Raw genomic sequence first — 20,558 nt, forward strand, 5'->3', positions numbered from 1 at the left:
TACTGCAGGCAGGATGTTTACTGCGGGTTGTATTCTGCACACCATGATCATGTACCAGTCTGATGGTGAATTGACCCATGCTGTCATTGTAGCTGCCAGTTCCATCCCTACTATAATTAATGATGACCAGCTGGCAGGAGCAGTAAGGAACCCCTTGTGGCAGGTTCATGCATGGCATGTGACTGCACAAGTAAAGAGGCAGCATTTAGTCCAGATCTATTTACCATGACATTTAGGTTAGTATTTCTTTTCTTGAGAAAACACATACAGACAGATTCATAAATATCACCACAAAGTGCAACGTTTTTGTGTGAATAGACAATACAAGCACTGTGGTAGGGCTGTTCTTGAGTTCAGAAAGTGTGCACATAGTGTGTACTTTGTGGTATCCTTTATAAATCTAGCCTATAGAGTATAACTGGTGTATGCAGTGAAATGTGTGGGCTGTGCTGTGTGGTGTGTGGTCTGCTATCACTGTTCATCAGACATTCTCTCATCTTTAAATATTTTTTGTATTATTTCAGAATAGATACTTATATTATTGTTCACAAAAGTCATGTCTGACTGTTACTGCTAACTGACTCAATCTAAGTGATATCATAAGGCATCATATAAGGAATAATTAAATTTTTTCTACTTTGCACAAGAAATTAGGCTTAGGGATTGTACTTAGATACACAAGTAATGAATCTCCTGAAATGGTAAAAAGTGTTATTTCAGTATTTGACTGTTTTGAATTTACCAAATTGCATCTACTTAAATGCATTTAACATGAGTTAATATCTTGCACTTGAACGGAAAATGTATGACATGCTATTTTTATTATGCAGTGTTTTCTCAGCTTTAACTATTAAATATTATAATTGTTTTAAATTTTCAAGGATTGAATCATATTGACTAGAATCACATCTGCACAATTTATCTCTCTTGACAATTAATAACAAAATCATTTCAAAACTACAGATAATAAAGGGATTTTTAAACTTTAATCCAGTTCATAATCTCCCCTATTGAATCCAGTTATTTGTTGGTGTAATTCTACAGTTTTGTAAGAGTCAAATTTCCATTACACAAGGTGTGCATAAAACATAAATGGTAATAACATATCAGAGCAGATAAAAGGGTGCAGCTCTTGTATGATAAAATAATTTTTACGCAGAAAAAAAATCAATAAATGTTATTTAAATTTTTCTTATTTTAAATGGTCAAACAATATTTTGTTCTTACACTGGCATAACTTCACTCAGATAAGAACGTAGTAATGTATTTTGTGGGAACAAACCATCCGTTTATTAATTGTGAGGAAAGACAAATAAGTTAACAGTTTCATTGATGCTTGTTCTACACTTTATTATCAGTGGACTTCAGTAGCTGGACTCTTAAGAGTGGTGTTCATATTCCAGGGTTTTGCAGCTGTGTAATGGTTATCCATGAACAGCACTGCTATATCTATATGCACATACAGTAAGTACAGGCTATTCAATCTGACTTAGGAAAGTGAAGGCATTTTGATAAACACACTTACTTATGGTAAAAGCATAAAGTACCTGAAGATAAGCGAATGACTAGGTGAAAGCAGTAGGCTTTGTTTGTATTCAATTATTACAGATGAACTCAGCAATGCACAGTCATGCTTGAAAGACTTATGACGTGGTGGAGTCTGCAGATTTTATAAAAAATATTAAAAAAAAAAGGGTTTTAATATGTTTATATAGGGGAATCCTTATGTGGACACCTTTTTGTTTGATTTAAATAGTATAAAGGGGGAAACAGGAAAGGCTGAAAAGGAGAGACATAACAAAGAGGGAAACACAGAAGGAATATCAAGAGGGTTGTGTTGCAGGAGGTGAGAGAGGAGGGGTACTATTTTTTGTCAGAAGATTTTTATAAGAAGGTACTATGAGTGACAAGTAGCTAAGAGGGTGTAGGAGAGAGGATAATGGAAGGAAGTGGGTAAAGAGGAATGTATCCCCAAAACAGTCCACAGTTCAAAAGGCCTCAAATGTTTCCACTGACAGATGGTTTTGCAGTGGAGGACCTGCTGTGAAAAGGGCATGGGCCTGTGATACAGCAGTGAGTTTTCTTCCCAATATAGAGAAGCCTTGATTAGCTGAAGATGTCTGCCCATGACATGCTGCACAAGTCCCTTAACCAAGTCCCAAAGATCTCATTCAGTGAGGCTTGTCAGGCTGCCACATGCCTGGTTTCTCACTTGACATGAACCACCTCCTTGACCCTGTGAGGATGTCCCTGGATGACCAAAGGGTGAATGTTCTATAACATGAGAGGTTTGTAGGTGGACTATTCCTGAGGAAACTGGATCTGTAAAAAAAAAATGAACAGAAATGGGAGAGGAATAAAGCAAATGAAGAAAAAGGAATGCATAATTAAAATAAGAAAAAGAGAGAAAAGTGTGTGGAGGATAAAGGAGAAACACACAATGAATCAATAAATAATTCACATCAAGTTGTTATTATCAATCAACTTTAGTTTTATTAAGCCTTTACTGAACAAAAAACAAAATGTACGAGAAATGCTTATGCATACATGGAAAGAACAATATGGGAAATGTTTATAATTGCATGCAAACAATGATATGGGAAGTGGTTATACATACATGGGAAAATGAATGAATTATTATCTAGGATTGGTGGTGTTTACATTTGTACTTTACTGACAATAACATAATAAATGATAATAAATTTATATTTATACCTGATATGGATTTGGTTGCAGTATTGTACTGAAAGCAGTATAGGCTTTCATCTACCATCCTTTATAAATACTAGGAGTTTTACATACATATGTATATGTGTATGTGTATGTATGTGTATGTATGTGTATATATATATATATATATATATATATATATATATATATATATATACACACACACACACACACACACACACACACACACACACACACACACACACACACGTGTATGTATATTCTTTTTTGACGTATCATTTTCATTTGGTTGCAGTACTGTACTGAAAGCATTGCAGTCCTTCATTTACCACCCTGTATAAATACTTGCATATAATGAAATCAGTTCAAATCAGTTCAAGGCATATTACTGCATTAATTATTTTATTTGTACTTATCAGCAACTTCAGCTAATTTCTTTACTGTACAGTTTTGTGGAGCGTGATTATAAATAATCTCTTCTGTTTGACAGAAAATGTATAACTATTGTTTACCAGATTACAAGTACTTTTGCAATGCATTTCAGTCACTATTGTTGTTGTTTAGTATATCTATTTATTGCTTTACATATTTAATCACATCTGAATTCCCAAAGTGTGCCATTGTTTCCTCTAATGCAAGTTGTAATTTGTGGGACTGCATCTTTCTTCTAAACATTAAGACTTTAATATGTGTGCATAACTTGTCTGGAAAAAAGTTATTTTCTGAAGTCTTTCCATACAATTCCAGTCCCATTTCTACTTCAGACTGTTATGATTTGCATATTTAAGTTGTAGTTTCATGTAACAGTCCATGAATATTCTTCAAGTAAAAGCTGTATACACACAGAGAAATGTAACAATTGAAAAGAAGTTTTCCACAGTGTATCCAACTGCCCAAATAAATCCTGCAAGCACGATGAGTTAACATACTGTTTATTACAAAAAACAAAAAATCACATAAAGCGCTTTTCATCAGGCCACATAGCCCATCTTCTACAGATAATTATACAACATAGGCCATACACTATATAGGAAGTGAAAAGGAAGTGAAAAGTCAGCTGGTTCCTGAATCAGCAGGAATCAGCTGGTCTTAAAGTGGCAACCACCTTCATTCATTACCTAAAGTATATAGCTTAAACAGTTCTCATCTAACACATTGTTTTAAAGCAATATTTTAAAATAATAGATAAATAGTGTAAAAGATCAGTGTAAAAAATCTTAAACCAATAATTATCTATTATGAAATATTAATGCAATTAAAATTAAAATTAACAGTGTATGTGTGTATTTATATTTATGTTTTGTGTTCAAGTATAATAAACCTTAAAAGCATGTAAATAAAAACATGTCAGTGAAAAACAGCAAAACCTGACTTAAAAAGCTGAAAGTCAAATACACTCTAAGACAATAGTGTGCATAGACCATTTTGAACACAGCATAAAGGTCAACTCCTAACCAAATTTTTAAGTTGTAGAATGTACTTAATTGAATACATTTCATTGATGCCGGGAGGGTAACATGCAAAGGTACATAATTGCTGACTCAATTCTAATTTCTCTAAGAGCAAGGAAAGAGGCCCTCCTCTAGGGTCATAGGCAATACAATCTATAGCCCTAAAAGTAAAACCATGGGTGGGTGCTTTCATAATGTGCCTAGCCAATGCGTTCTCTGATTTGTTAGACCTAATAGCGTATGTGTGTTCATAGACTCTGTCCCTAAGCCTTCTGTCAGTTTTGCCGATATAGAAGGCAGGACAGGTGTGACACTTAGCCAGGTATACCACTCCCTTGGAGTTACAATCAAATTTGTACTTAGTGTTGTATTCAAAACCTCTTATACTAAATTTTATTCCTTGCTCCATATATTTACAATAGGGGCATGACAAACACTTGTTCATACCTGCATGGTTAAATGTAACAAAGTTTGAGTAGTTTCTACTAGATTCTTTAAGTTTTTCCCTTTTCTACAAACTATTCTAGGGAAGTCAATAGGACCTCTTGGTAGATGTGTATCCATGTTTATCAAGTCCCAATTTTTCCTTAAAATATTTATAAAATCATAACTGTCTATACAATACGTAATAATAAGCCTATTTTCATTTTCAGTTAGTGTCCCATCCTGTAATGTACAACTGTTTGTTTCTAAACTCTGGTTACTTGATAATATTGCTTTGTAAAAGCCCACTTCTCTTTTATTTTTCACTTCCTGACAAATTTCTTGTAGGGGTGGTTAGGAGTTGATCTTTATGCTGTGTTCAAAATGGTCTATGCATACTATTGTCTTAGAGTGTATTTGACTTTCAGCTTTTTAAGTCAGGTTTTGCTGTTTTTCACTTACATGTTTTTATTTACATGCTTTTAAGGGTTATTATACTCGAACACAAAACATAAATGTAAATGCACACATACACTGTTAATTTTAATTTTAATTGCATTAATATTTCATAATAGATAATTATTGGTTTTAGATTTTTTACACTGATCTTTTACACTATTTATCTATTATTTTAAAATATTATTTTAAAATATTGCTTTAAAACAATGTGTTAGATTAGAACTGTTTAAGCTATATACATTAGGTAATGCATGAAGGTGGTTGCCACTTTAAGAGCAGCTGATTCCTGCTGATTCAGGAACCAACTGACTTTTCACTTCCTTTTCACTTCCTATATAGTGTATGGCTTATGTTGTATAATTATCTGAAGAAGTTGGGCTATGTGGCCTGACGAAAAGCGCTTTATGTGATTTTTTGTTTTTTGTAATAAACAGTACGTTAACTCATCGTGCTTGCAGGATTTATTTGGGCAGTTGGATACACTGTGGTGCTTCTTATTTTGGTAGTACGGATCCAGTTTGTTTTTGTGTCTTAGCTTGAAAAGAAGTTTTCACTTCCTTTCAATTCAACCTTCATAATACTGTTACAGATTTTATTTTATTTATGTTATTTTACGCTTGTTTACTGGGAAAGTCTGACTAGGCAGGCTACCCATTTTCACTTGAGGCCCGAGGAGGAAAACTCTGTTATTAACAGTGCAAGATCATAAAAATAGGAAGAATGTATTACAGTAGGTGTGCAATAGAAAGCTAATCTTAATACATTATAATTATATTAATACACAATTCACAGTGGTTACATTCAGTGGTAGTTATATATGGTAATATATAACATATTATACAGTGGACCGAAGATACATTCAAATACACAAGTGACAGTGATAACACTTTGAGATAAGAAAGAATAAGAACACTTTTAGATAAACAAAAGTATAAAACAATAGAAATACAAAAGCTAAGTTAGACCTGTATATGTTATTCTTGAGTAGCATAGCTTAGTTTTCAAACAAGGTAAACGGACACGAGAATTGTTTCACTTAATACAATATAAGGGTGATGTTACGGGTCTATATTATAATCGTGAAAGCTGTCTTTCACGAATACATGTTCATCGTCACATAAACGTTGAAGAACGAGAACAGCGAAGTACCAAAAAAGCGAAATGGAGAGCGCCAAATGCATTCCTGGAAGTAACAGCACCATACAGGTAAGGTAAACCTAACTGTACAAACCTTACCTAAAACACGTTTTCAAACGTTTGCCCCCCTGCACCCCCACACCCCCATACTTATACATACCAACTCTGAGACTGCACTACAGTAGGGAAAAGGATTTATTTCTTCATCTCCACGATCACCCTGCTGACCAAGAAAATCTGTTCCACATTCTCTATTTCATTCTTTTGGTACTTCGCTGTTCTCGTTCTTCAATGTATATGTGTTGATGAACATGTATTCGCAAAAGACAGCTTTTGCGATTCTGATATAGACCCGATGTTGCCTATTATTACAGGATTTGATTTTGGAGGTAGTGAAGTATAATAAGATAGAGTACATATTACAGTGATAAAAAACACTATTATTAGACACGCGTGTTAGTGTTAGTCTTATGTAAATAATATCCTAGGTATGCCTTATTGTGAGGACACATGCATTGAAAACAAGTTTGTATATATTATGTAAGCAGTTTATCCTGGGTCGGGACAGTTGCATATCTATGAGCTAGCTAAATGGGATTTGAGAAGGTTTTTGAAGTTGGTTTTGTTGGTGGTAGTTCTTATGTGGCTGGATGTAGTACAAATACTTCAGGACAGTGATGTGATCTTTTTTATTTTTGTTTTTCCTAATACCTTTATTGAATTGTCACTTGTGACCTATGCAAATTTACATTCATATAAAAGTAATCACACTATAATTAACATAAACATTTTACTTCATGTATATTGCTATTTGTCATATAACCTAAGCAACATTATATAAATTATTCAATTCCAGCCTTTTTTTAAACAGGAAACATCTTTATTAATCCATAATTTACTTCGCAGGCAATCATACATTTATATAAATGAAAATAAACCACACCAATACAATCCTAGTTGCAAGCATTTTACATCACAAATCATAATGACACACTCCCAGTTGCAAACATTATACATCACTTATAATCTACCCAATCTTTTTCAGTCACACACTACATAGCTTATTTAAGTCCTGCACCTTTTAAACCTCATTCCTCCCTTGTATGTATTGTTACCACAATTCCTATTTTTTCCTAGGTAATTTGCTCCTACCCTTTTTAAATATCTCAATTCCAGTTGTTTTATCTCTGTTACTATATTCACTACTTCTAGTATAGTTGGTTTAGATTTTGATTTCCATTTTCTAGTAATTGCTTTTTTGGCAGTCACCATAATTAGACACATCAAGGCCTTCCCATGTCTAGGCAATTCCGATTCTGTATCATAGCTCTGAAAAATCATCTCCCTCATCACACCAATCCTACCACCTAGTATCTCCAACAGTGTATCCTGCAGGGAATCCTTAAAGTCTGACAATTCACCACACTTCCAGAAAATATGTTCCCAACTATCCTTTTCTTCCCCATCAAACCTCCAACATTTGATGTTTGCCTGAGGAAAAAAAATATGTGGAGTCTACTTGAGGTATAGAAATATCTATGCAAACATTTCCAGGCAAAAATCTTAAATCTTCTAGATTTTGTTGCATATTTTGGAGACATACATATATCCTCCCATTGTTTCTTTGTGAATTGCTTATCCACTCTCTCTTCCAAATCCTTTCTAATCTCCTCTGATTGATTCTTATAGTTATGCAATATTGTGTATGCTCTACTAATTATTCCTTTTTTTTATGGCAGCTTCTGTTCTAGAGTCTACTAAAACCTACACCAGTGCTGGTCTTTCATTTAGGATTCCCATATTTCTTTCTCTTTGCCTATACTCTGATATCAATCCCTGATAGGGAAGGCAATCTCTAACCTGCAGCCCAAATAAATTCTTGGCTTCTTCCTATTTTATCATCTTTCCCTCTTTAGTTATTTGCTCCCAGTACTTTGATTCCTTTGCCAGTTTTCTCCAATAAATTCCATCTCACTCCTGCCTATTATCGGTGTCCCTAATTGCAGTCATCCCTATTGGCAAAATCTCCTTTCTCCATTCTCATGTTGGCTTAGTTCTTAGAATACTTTCTGCTTCTTTATGAATATAATATTCTGTATGATTTTTGTTATTCTCCTTAAAGGGCTGCATCCAAAATTCTAGTCTCGCCTTGTTTCTTGAGCTTCACCCCTGTTTCGCATTCCTTTCCACTTTGAAATATAATTTTCTGCTTGTGCTATGTACAGGAGTCTTAACTGTGTAGCCCTGAAATACCCCTTCAAATTGGGTAAATACAATCCGCCCTGTTCTTCTGGAAGAATCAGCTTATTCCACTTGATTTTTGCCATCTTCCCTTCCAAGATAAAGTCCTTCAGCTCTTTATTAATTGCTATCCACAACTTCTCTGGTTGATAAAAATATGCCTGACCTGTGTATACGACTAAAGGGACGAAAAACAGTTTAACTGCACACCGAATGTACCACCCTCTATAAAATACCACCCCTGTACAGCCACAAAACATAATCTTAAAGACAAGGACTATATAAAGCTTATAAACAAACTCCTAAAGCTCAGAATATCCTGTCACTATAACCTTACAACACATGGAGACATTCATCCCAACCCTGGCCCACCCACACCCAATAACCTCCACTCCTCTACCATAACCCCCACAGTTACGCTACCCATGAATACTCCCACTAGTTCCCTCCTAGCATTTCACCTAAATATTAGAAGTATTAACAATAGGATTCCCAATCTACACGCCCTCCTAGCAACCCACTCCCCAGACATTATGGGTCTTACGGAAACCTGGCTAAAACCCAGTACTACTGACAATGAGATACTGTCATCAGGATACAATATTCACTGGTTAGACCATGCTACAAGAAAAGGAGGTGAGATAGAAGTCCTTTACAAAAATACTCTAACCGTTAATAGAGACACCATTCAACCTCTCCAGTTCAATAACCCGGAACTCCTCATAACCAAGCTACAGATTAACCAAAACAAACACTTGAACATTGTCTGTGCATAAATTTCATCAGGCAACAACCTAAATACCCTAGAAGATCTCATTTACCGGTTATCCACTACCTATCCCCAAGAAACCATAGTTCTTGTTGATTTTAACACCGGCTGGCACCCCTGCTCCTCCAACCCTCCCTTACTCATATAAACTTATCTGGGTTTAAACAGAGCATAACCTCTCCCACTAGGATAAACAAACCAACCAGCAAGGAAAGTATCCTAGACTGTATCCTAGTTAATAACCAACCCCAACTGTACACAGCTGGTACTCTCCCTGATGACCTCAGCGACCATTGTCTAACCTATATCATAAAACATAAGGCAGGAAACCCTCACCAGCCCAAATATAAAACATTTAGAAACAGGAAAAACTTTGATGCTGCTATATTCCAAAATGAATTAAAAGCAGTTGACTTCTCAAAACTAAAAAATCTAACATTAGAGGAGGCCATAGATCACTTTAACACTAAATTCCTAAGTATCCTTGATTCCCATGCTCCAGCACTTACAATAAAAACTAGATCAAATACAGCACCATGGCTCACAAAAGATACCAAAGCTAAACTCAAAACGAGAAACAGAGCCTGGGCCAGCTGGAGAACAACCAAAGCCCTGCTTGACCATCTAAAATATTGTCAACTCAGAAATGATACAAAAAAAATCTATTTTACTGGATAAAAAAAGCTTGTACCAAAATCTCCTGCAAAAACACCACAACAACCCTCAAAAGTTCTGGGCAGGCTTAAATCAACTACTTTGTCCAGGTCACTCCACCACCCCAACCCTGGCTAACTACACCCATAGTTCCACAGAGACCATAGCTAGTGCCTTTAATAACTTCTTCACTGAAACAATCCGATCCCTAGCAAATCAACTAACCCCCTCTAACTTAAAGTACATGTCTAATCTACCTAATAATCACCCGGAATTTAGCTTCCAACCAATATCCACTAGTTTTATCAAAACACTTCTAAAAAAACTAAAACTTACCACTCTCCTTGCCGACCTCCTCCCTGCAGAGTACCTACAAATAGCTGCAGATGCCATTGCATACTCCATATCTATCCTCATCAACAGAACCTTATCCAAAAATGCTAACCCCTCCCTCTGGAAAATATCTCACGTCATCCCACTCCATAAAGGTGGTAGCTCCTCAGACATATCCAACTATAGACCCATTTCCATTCTTTCCCCACTAGCTAAAATAATGGAGAAATGTGTACACAAGCAACTAATGCAATACCTTTCACAGAATAACTTACTATCCAACTCCCAGCAAGGTTTCAAGCCATACCACAGCACCACCTCAACCCTCCTTTCCTTTACTACTGCTATAAACCAAAACAGAAATGACACTAGGCTAACCTCTGCCTTCTTTCTTGACCTATCAAAAGCCTTTGACATGGTCAACCATGAACTTCTCATTCTTTCACTAAAATCTATTTCCCTCAACAAGCTTGATATCCAGTGGTTCCAGTCCTACCTGACTGGTAGATAGCAAGCGGTACTATGGCAGGGCAAACTCTCCAGCCAGTTACCTCTCACACTTGGTGTCCCTCAAGGGTCCATACTAGGTCCACTACTCTTCTCTATTTTTATCAACAACCTCCACACTGCTATCCCTAAAGCCACCTTCATTCAATATGCAGATGATTCCACTCTCATCTGCTCAGCCACCTCCCCATCTGACTTGCAAATCTTAACTCAAAATACATTTATCACTATCAAGAACTGGCTCACCAACCAATGCCTACTTCTGAACCCCAATAAAACTAAACTTCTACTCTTCTCTCCCACTAGTAGATCCACCACACTTTCATTCTCTGTCACATCTAACAATGGTACCACTATTTCCCCAGATAATCACACCAAACTGCTAGGGGTTATCATAGACAGTAATCTCAAACTTAAAACCATACAGACCATCAATAAGAAGCTTGGATCACTGTATAGAAACAAGACATTTGTAACCCCACTGGCTAGGCCTGCAATTGCCCGATCACACCTACTCTCTACTCTTTTCTATGCCTCACCTGTACTCTCAAACCTCAACAAATCTGAACTAGGTAAGGTGTCCCATAGCTACAATCATATTGCCAGATTCGTCATTCGCTCCACCTATAGAACCCACCACTGCCAGAACCTTAAGCTCCTAGAGTGGCTAGAACCGCCCTGCTTAATTCAATTCAATCAACTCTTAATAGTGCACAAAATTTTGTACCACCCTGAGGATACCCACTCACTTAAAAATATTATTAAGCCATATAGCAACCTAAGATCCCTACAGTCAGCCAATAAACTACTGGTCCAAACCCACAAAGCTAATAACTCTGCTGGTGAATCCCTGTTTGCCAACTTCATTGGCAAAACCTGGAATTCGTTGCCAAACTATATAACCCTACAATCCTGCAAAAGTCACTTCAAAAAAAACCTCAAACACTATCTCAAAGTGAATTGGCTATGCCCATGTACCAACCCTGATTAAGTTATAAACTAAAAGCATATTCTGCGATTATCATAACTTGTAACTACATCACCAAGCTCTGCTTCCAATCTGCTGTCTCTTACTTTTAATTGTCTGTCCATGAGAATTGTGAATCCTTACTAGGGAACACTACTAACCCATTGTATATAATCACTTTATTTTTATAATTGTTTGCTAACTTCTGTGTAATCTATGTGTTTGTCTATGTGGAGCTTTTCTCTCTGGGCCTCCGCTGAAAATGGACATGTATCCAGTCGGACTATCCCGGTAAACAAATGTAAAATAAATAAATAAATAACTATTATTATCCATATCCATATAACAAAGCTTCCATTTTCTCAATTTTTGTAATATCCTTTTTAGTCTCTTCCCACATATCCTTAGCTGCCACACTAGAATCATTTTTAATCTATACTCCTAAATACTTCATTTTATCATGTCCCATAAATATGGATATTCCTCAACCAATATGTGTGGGTACATAATTAACAGTAATGTGCTCTTTGATAATTTTTTGCTTAATAACTGAAAGCATATAAGGGGATTGTTTAAAATGTATACAAAAGTAATACCGCTGGTCATCTCTCACTAAACTATGTGCTGGTTATTCACTTGATACTACAACTTCTACCATCCTCCACCAACCTCCATTCTGGCTAGGGATGTAGATCTCTGATCTAGCCATCTTCTGTGTGCAGTTAATGTTGTGGAAGAAATACCTGTCTTATACATGTATTACACTAATACATATTTTCTGGCTAATGCAAACAAAATCCTTGTCCAAGCGCTTGTCTTTCAAACTTCTGGATGCTTTTAGTTTAGTTCTGTGAACTTGGAATAAAATATTTTACCCTTTGCAACAAAGTCTTTTAACTTTTGGATGCTTTTAAACTTGGTATGTGATCCTGCTATCAAAGGTTTTGCATTTCGCCACTTGAATCATTGTCTCTGCTGACGGTCTTGGAACTTTTTTTCAAACAAAATCCTTCCTTTAGAAAAACTGTTGACATGTACTTCAACAACTAAGGTAATATATACTGTAAATGAAATTGTACGGCAATACGATTTTTTTTGTTTGCATCTAAATACAGTTACATACGTGAAAAAATGGCCATAAGTGTACTCATTCAGATGTATATCTGTAAATTGCAGACATACATATGCATCTTTGCATATATTTCTTTACTCATACATATATTGTTGTATTTATAAACAGAAGTATGTTATCACATAAACATTCCATATATTTATAAACAGATGCAGTTCTGTGTGCAGATATGTTTATGCTTTCTTTTGCATTATTATAATAACATTATAGATACATATTTACAGTTACACCTATTTTTCTCTGAAATAACTTCAGTTATGCAACCTTATTATAGTTTATTTTTAAACCTCTGTTTAATATAACCAAAAAATGCATTTTATTAGCATTAAACCTTTTTTACTGTTGGACCGGGTATGACAGTCCTGAGATCTAACAATATATATTACTTAAATTATAATCTTTGTATTTCTTGTATTTTTTGTAGGTTGCATCAACATTTCATATTTTTCTATTTGCAAGTATTTATTTTATTTTATTTTCTTACTTCACTTTTACTTTAAAGTTGATATAGCAAATTAAATTTTATTTTAAAATCACTAGTATATATATTTCTATAAAACCAGGGTGACCAAACACATATGAAATGCCCATTTACAAAGAATATTTTATGTAATGACCTTTAGGGCAGATAATCCACTTGTGAGTTAGATATGTATGAAGTAGGTTTTCCAAAAGTGGAAAATTGTTTAATTTATACATATATATATATATAAAAAATGTTTATATAAATGTTTCTTAAAAGTTTTTAAAGTTTTTAAAACTTTTGGCGCCAAATTAGGTATAAAAGGGGTGTGCCAATTGGTAATGGTGGTTCTGAAGAAATCTGAGAGATCAGATGAAAGCGCTTAACCATCTACTTTGCAATGAATGGAGTGTTTTGTGTTTTACAATCCAAATAAACCTGTGTTTTTGACAACGGAACTCGTTCTTTAAGCAGGAGAGTGACGGTACGTGGAGTATTGTAGATTGCTACAGCTTTTTTCCTTGTTCGAGCAGTGGACCCGTTTTCTGGCTTTTTTGAATTGGAAGCTTTCATTCTTCATTTTACTGTGTGCAGATATGTTTATGCTTTCTTTTGCATTATTATAATAACATTATAGATACATATTTACAGTTACACCTATTTTTCTCTGAAATAATTTCAGTTATGCAACCTTATTATAGTTTATTTTTAAACCTCTGTTTAATATAACCAAAAAATGCATACTATGGAACTATAACCTTATCACCACTACCTGGTTAACCCACTCAGCCAGCTGGTTGGGCCTTCATTTCAGTAGGTCATTAAGCCTGTGTCTGCACTGAATATCAGAATGGTTGATCCTTGACAGGGATGACAAGTGCTCACTCAACTCCTACTAGATGTCAATCTTTTTCCTGCCAGACCCTCTAATGCCCACCTGGATCTAATTCAAATACAGATCACTCAGAGGGTAGAGGTCTATTTTGGTCTCTTTATCTGATCAGCTTAGAGTGTGGCCGTGTGCCTTTGTAGCTGCTGCCACCATTCAAAGTGCCAGTACCAGAATGAAGAAAGTATGGCAGAGCTGTATTTCACATGTTTAGAACCACTCCCTGTAGGCATGACACCACCCTAACCAAACTCAGAAAATCAGCAGGGGCATTAGACCTGTTACTGTTATTATTGCCCAGTTTAGTCTGACCAAAAATGTTTTGTCACTCACATGTTTTTTTAAGGAATATAATCATATTTCATTGATACTGGGAATAAATCATTAATGAAATCAACAATTTTTGTCTTACTCAACAATTGCTACTGTGCTTATGTTTTCTACCTTTTTTGAGTCTTACACCTGAATGTCACCAGTAAAAAATTAAACAACCACTCTGTAGCCAATAATCCTACAACCAAAAAAGAAATCAGCGTTTACTGTAGAAAGCACACAGGCTCAAAGCAAAAGAATACACTCCAAGTAAAAGGTCAAGCGCTTTCGTCATGACTTCATCAGAACACTATACAAACAATTTTCTACCCTTTTATACAAACAGTCATCCTAATTAATCACTACCAATGAGTTCTTAAAGTAAAAATGCCCAACTATAGAAACATTAAAAAAGTTTTTTTTTAAAAATACCCAGTGTTTAAAAAAACACAGTTGTAACCATAATAAAATTGACAACACAGAAAGTATGAAGTTTAGAAGCCCTGTACTTTAATTCAGGTTTGATACTAATGTGGTCATTGATGCCAGGAGCTTCAGTGGCATTCAGTTTAAGTTGCCATCTTGCTTCTGCTCTAAGCACTTTGTTAGTCCAATCACCACCCCTCATTTTTTTTACTGACCACTTCTAAAATACCAAAACAGAAGGAGTGTTCAGGGTTCATGTTGATATGTTTATAAAGTGAGTTATTTTCATCCTTCTTTGTGATACTGTACAAGTGCTCATAAAGCTTTCTATTCAACCTCCTTTCTGTTTTACCTACATAAAAATAACCACAGGCTTGGCAAATAGCAAGATAAACCAAGCCTGTTGTTGTACAGGAACATGTAGCAAATTTAACTTCAATGTTGTATGGTCCCAAGTAGACTGTAGGGGAACCAACAATGTACCTCCAGTAATCACATGCCCCGCACTTAATTGTACCTTTCCTACCTCATTTTTTAACTGAAGTAGGGTTTTCCAACAAGTTTTTAAGGTTCCTGTTAATCCTGTATATGAATGAAGGCTCTTTACCAATGACAGTCGATAATTCCTTGTTCCCTTTGAACATGGCCCAGTTGTTTTTGATGATATTTCTAACTCGGACAGAAGTTTCACCATAGGTTAATACCATTGTGTGTGAAAAATCTCTACCACCCACCTGAGCATGGTCCAACTTGTCATCTGTAAACCCAAGTAGTGGTTTAAATCTAAACCCCCATTCACTAATAACCTGATCCCTAATGTGGGAAACAAAATTGTGGGGGTATCCCCTAGCCCTAAACATGTCCACTAAAAGTTCTGTTTCAGTTTCAACCAGGCTGAAGTTAGAACACATTCTAACAACTCGCACCATTTGGCCTTTAACAATATTTCTCTTCACAAATAAAGGATGACTACTTGTGAAGTCTAAATAGTCTGAATGTCAGTTACACATTCCTCATGCAGTATAGCAACAGAACTATTTTTTTGGGGGGTGCTATTTGCAGAAATAAATATTCCTATACCTTTCCATTATTGGGGCAACACTTTAAACACGGTTGCTGAGCTCCGAATCCAGTGCCTTGTTATGTTTTTTAGGTTTTGTGCAAAATTTAGAATTGACATCTTCTTTTTCAAATATTATCCAGTAAAATGTTTAATACACAACTGGTTAAATTAAGAGCAAAAAGACATGACAAGACAGTGGATTCGAAGCTCAGCGACTGAGTTTAAAGTGTTGCAACAATAACGGAAAAAGTTACAGCAGGTTATCAAGGACTATTAGGTCTATCACTTCCTGCCACTCATTCAAAATCAAACTAAAAGTGAACTTTTTTCTACAAGCTCACACTTACAAAGTTTAAACTTACTTACTGCGGTTTCAGATCACTGCTTCAACTACACATTTATTTAATAACTCAATATGCTCTAATGGATAAAGACAGTACCTGTCAGCACTGTGATAGCCAATCAGCTCCTGAGTTGTGGACACAACAGCTGCATGCAGGAGATTTACACGAACACACTTTAAAGGTAGAAGTTTAATTTTAATTTTTTTCTAGGGCAAAGATCAAACATATTAATGCTGTCTTAAGATAAAAGAAACCTATGTTTTGGGATTTGGTTCATTTCTTACCTTTGATTTCTCTGTTTAGTATCCAGGAGGGAAAGACTTTAAACACGATTGTTGAGCTCAAATCCACTGCCTTATCATGTCTTTTAACCAGGTGTGTATAAAATTTAGAAATACTGTCTTCTTTTTAAAATATTAAGTAAAATAATTTTTACCCACATTTGGTTATAGTAAGAGAAGAAAAATACATGATAAGTGAGTGGATTCGGAGCTCAACAACCTCATTTAAAGTGTTGCCCCGATAATGGAAAAGTACAAATATTCCTGAGTATGTGAGTACCAGCTTTTAGTAAATGTTGACTGCTTTACAAAACACACAAATGACCACGAACATATGCAAATGAATGTAACACTGATATATTAAATTATGGTTACCCGAGTTAGGTGGGAAATGGCTTAGACACACCAAACTTTTTAAAATAAGAAAATAATATAAATATTGTAAATTAATATGAAAAGTTCACAATGAAGTGAGATTATTGTGTTCAATTAAGACAGTGTTTATTTTACTGATATGATTGCCATATTAAAATGGAGTTTAGTGAATACTGTAAAGCTGTTATTTTTAAATGAAAAATCATTACAGCGGCTGTGGAAATGATTAGTGATCACTGAGAACATAATTTATTTTAGTGTAATTTAGTGATTGTGAATACATGGTAGATATGCAGTGATTTAAATGTGAAGTACTGAAGTGGCAGGGGTGCTTTGCTGGCACAACATACATGTGTCTTTACTGTACTGAGTGTCACGGCTGAAAAATGACAATATTATGAATACAAGAAAGTGGAAGGGGCTAGAGAAAGGACTGACCTGGTAAAAAACTGCTTGCTTTACTAATGTGAATGTATTCATGATAGTTCAAATATTACTTCAGCAAAATTTTACATGGCTGGACTGAGACTCTGCCTGTGCATGTAATTATGGGATTTGTGGTCTCTTATTGTTTCCTTTTCTTTTCTTTTTCTTTTTATGAAGATGGCAGGTGTGTTTTCATTGTTGTGTTGTAGCTGATGGTTACATCAAAAGCTGTTTTTGTGTATGATTGTGATGTGTTTTTTATGTGTAGTAATAATGCAAAACAAGCGATCAAAGCAGATAAAGGACAACTTCAACCATAAGGAAAAATGTATCTTTGTGGTTATCCTTTAGGACATATGGCAAACTTCTACTACTTCCACTTGGCACAGGGTAGCCCAAATGAACTGAGAGCACAAAAGCCTGAAATCAAGTCTTAATGGATATTAATGCAGTCACTGGAAGGAATGGCATGTTAACACAATGCAAGAAGAGTGCAAATTATACTGTAGGACATGCTAGAGCCAAAATGAGGCAGAATGCAATTGTTTGTATGAGTAATGGGGTTGGGGGCCTCCCAACACTTAAAGGGATAACACCAGATGAAGAATATCTGCTGTTCATTCATGGGGATGACTGTGCCACAGAAGATGATGGGAAAGGAATAATTTGAGGTGGTGTGGACACTGGCTGCTACCAACATCTGCAGCAACACCACACATGCTCAGGGAGGTTGATTTAAAACCAGTAACACATATTAATATAGAGATTTAAATGCTGGCAAGGAATGATCTCATTAAACACACAACAATTACAATTAACAGGTGAACCTTCCACATCAACACAGAATGACACTGAAGGCTGTGTGCATGGTAAGTGTATCCCAAACCTCCTTACTCGGCATACATAGTGTATGCTACTTCCTTATTAGTAATGTTTTCAAAAAATTCTTTACAGGGTCAGCAGTGATCCACTATACCAATAAATCTGGAGGATAACAGCAGCAGAATGGCTGCTGAAGATGACAATTATGATAACATAGTTATATTTATGAGATAGCCGGAGGAAAGTGGTATGCAGTCTCCAAGTTTAATGCCAAGATCTTACACCCAATAACAAGTTAGTAACTCTGCAGGAAGTGAAATTATATAACAAATTCAAGCACACACTGACATTACAGTCATGCCTGTACAGGAGGAAAAGTCATGCACCTCTACACCATTATCTCCAAACCCAGAGGGACACTTTCAGGATGATGGCAGCAATTCAGAAGTAACAATGTCTAGAGTGGCACCTTTACAAAGGGGAGCCAGACACAGGAATTTGTTACAGCTACTCCAGGAAACAAGTAAAACATTGGTAACCCAGCAGCAAATGTGTCATGATACGGTTTGGGCTCAGGTCATGCCACTGATAGTCAGCTAGAAATGTTCAGAGTCCTGCAGGGTATGAGTGAGGATTCCCAGCACTACTTGAAAATGGCACAGAGCAGGGATAATGCCATGATCACAATGATGTATAGTATGGTGGAACACCAGGCATCAGTGGTGCCTTCATTCATACAGTAGTTAGGACTTACCAGACTCAAGTAGGAGTTACTCATGGAAAGGGGAGAGGACAGGATACTATCCAGTCATGTGAGAACAGATCACTCAAGACTACAAGTGCTTCTCAAGAAATTACTGTAATTAGTCAGAGGAAAGAATCACAACAGATTTTGTACAAGCCATGTTATTGTGTTAATCTACACCTAGCAGAACCTGTCATTCAAGGTCCTGATCCTGCTAAACTGTCAGATCAATGTATCTAGAGTCACCTGCATCATGTAGGTCATGACATCAGACCAACTCACCATACAGCTCTCATGACGGCTCTTCTTAAAACTCACTTGCATCATCACCTATCATGTCTTAGAAGATGTGTATGACACATCTGATCTTGACCTACTATGATTTTTTTTGTGACATTTCTGTTACTTACAATCTGACCATCTCATGCACACATCTGTTAACTTGAAGAGGAATAACTTATTAAATAGAGTACAAAAAAAAAAAAAAATAAAGGGGGAAGGAAGTAGGACATTTGTCAGTTGTATGCATTTCATTTCTGCAATGACACTGCTTAAAGCCTCATGGAACTGTGGAAAGAAAGCCGTATCTCATAACATAAGCATACAGTCATTTACACCATTAATGCTATATGTATGAAGGTTGTTAGAGTTGGCAATTACCTACAACTTAAAAGCAGTAATAGACAATTATTCAGGGACACACTAATAAGAAAATTAAAGATTAAAATAAGTATCCTGCCATAAAGAAACACTCATTTCACCCTCAGCACCACACAAATTATGATGGTTTTGTTGCTGTAGCCACAAATTATTGTGTATGACAAAATGAAATAATCTGATGTGCTGTACCTTAGAAGAAAACATAGTTCAAAATGAAGAAACAAGGCATAATATAAAAAAATACATGCTTTCATTCATTCACAAGGTAAAAACTCATGTTAAGTACTGAAGTTACACATTTTACTAATTTTTCCACATTTATGACATTCAGTGCATGCCTACTTGGGTACACCTTTGCACAATGCATTGTGCAAATCGGTGAAAAATATGGGCTGTGCAATGGTGGAGTGGGTGGCGCAGTGGTGCAGCAGTTAACATTGTCGCCTCAGAGCAAGAGGTTCTCTGGTTTGATTCTTGGCTGGGGGTGCCTTCTGTACTGAGTCAGCATGTCCTCCCTGTGTTCATGTAGGTTTCCTCTGAGTGCTCCAGTTTACATCCATATTCCAAAGACATGCATCTGAAGCATTTCTTCCCAGACCTCCACTGAAAATAGGCTCTGTCCTACTTGGACTTTCCTGGTCAACAAATGTTAAATAAATAAATTATTCCTTTTATTATGCCTTATGACATCGATGAATAGGAGTCCTTGAACACTCTGGCATGACTGTTATAAACGATAATATGAGTGCCTATACTGCAGTAAAAAAATGAATTACTTAAAGATGAGAAGGAATGTCTTACGAACAGTGAAAGTAGAACATGCACCACAGAGCATAGCCCACAGATATCTCTGCATGAATCAGTTATAGGCTGGATTCAATAAAGCCTACATGATGCTCTAAAACTCTATATTCATTAAGTGGCTCTACACACCATGTACAGCCTCACAAACTTGGTAAACATTGTGGCATTTAAATTACAGCATAAG

Source organism: Protopterus annectens, chromosome 4.part0 (assembly GCF_019279795.1).
Source record: "Protopterus annectens isolate FY-2018-M chromosome 4.part0, PAN1.0, whole genome shotgun sequence".
In the NCBI taxonomy this organism is placed as follows: Eukaryota; Metazoa; Chordata; order Ceratodontiformes; family Protopteridae; genus Protopterus; species Protopterus annectens.